Source organism: Nomascus leucogenys, chromosome 6, assembly GCF_006542625.1.
Source record: "Nomascus leucogenys isolate Asia chromosome 6, Asia_NLE_v1, whole genome shotgun sequence".
In the NCBI taxonomy this organism is placed as follows: Eukaryota; Metazoa; Chordata; class Mammalia; order Primates; family Hylobatidae; genus Nomascus; species Nomascus leucogenys.
Window position 1 is genome coordinate 37,521,146 of NC_044386.1, and position 1,163 is coordinate 37,522,308.

Genomic DNA, 1,163 nt, shown 5'->3' on the forward strand with positions numbered 1-1,163 from the left:
ATAAATCCTGAACAGAGCAATGACAAGCAGTGAAATTGAATGAGTAATTTTAATAACTGCTAACAAAGAAAAGCCCAGGGCCAGATGGACTCACAGCCAAATTTTACCAAACATTCAAAGAATTGGTACCAGTTCTACTGACACTATTCCAAAGGATTGAGAAGGAGGGAATCCTCCCTAACTCATTCTATGAAGCCAGTATTACCCTGATACCAGAGCCAGGAAAGCACATAAAAAAAGAAAACTACTGGCCAATATCCATGATAAATATAGATGCAAAAATTCTCAACAAAATACTAGCAAACCGAATCTAACAGCACATAAAAAAAAAAAATTCACTGTGATCAAGTAAGTTTCATCCCTGGGATGCAGGGATGTTTCAACATATGCAAGTCAATAAATGTGTTTCATCACATCAAGAGAATTAAAATAAAAATCATATGATCATCTCAATAGACACAGAAAAAGCATCTGATAAAATCCAGCATCCCACGCAGGATTCAGACTAGAATATAGCTGTTAAGTGCTGTGTTGTCATTCCCCCTGCTTAAAATAAAGTTTTTTTCTTAACTATACCTGTCTGCTATCTGCTGTAGCAGCCAGGGATGCTTGATTTCATACATGTTGAAAGGAATAAATTTAAAAAAAAAAAACAGCATCACTTTATGATAAAAACCCTCAACAAACTAAGCATAGAAGGACATATCTCAAAAAAAAAAAAGCCATATATGACAACACCACAGCCAACATCATGCTGAATGGGGAAAAGTTGAAAGCATTCCCCTTGAGAACTGGAACAAGACAAGTATGCCCATTCAACATAGTACTTACTGTAAGTCTTAGCCAGAGGAATCAGACAAAAGAAAGAAATAAAGGGCAACCAAATTGGAAAACAGTAAGTCAAACTATCACTGTTTGCTGACGATATGATCTCATTCCTAGGAAAACCTAAAGACTGCCTCAAAAGACTCCTATATCTGATGAATTAATTCAGTAAAATCTCAGGTTACAAAATCAATGTATACAAATCAGTAGCATTGCTACACAACAGAAATGACCAAGCTGAGAATCAAATCAAGAACTCAATTTATTTTACCAGGGCTGATAAATAAATGAATAAATAAACACATAAATAAAAGAGCTAGGAATATACTTAATCAAAG

General features: G+C 34.7%; 1 non-coding gene across 1 annotated transcript; it reads left to right on the forward strand.

Annotated features, from left to right (window-relative positions):
• Nucleotides 1-491: 491 nt before the first annotated feature.
• Nucleotides 492-623, forward strand: LOC115835642. Its single transcript, XR_004030671.1, has one exon. It is a non-coding gene; the product is annotated as a small nucleolar RNA SNORA63 (small nucleolar RNA).
• The last annotated feature ends 540 nt before the right edge of the window (nt 624-1,163 follow it).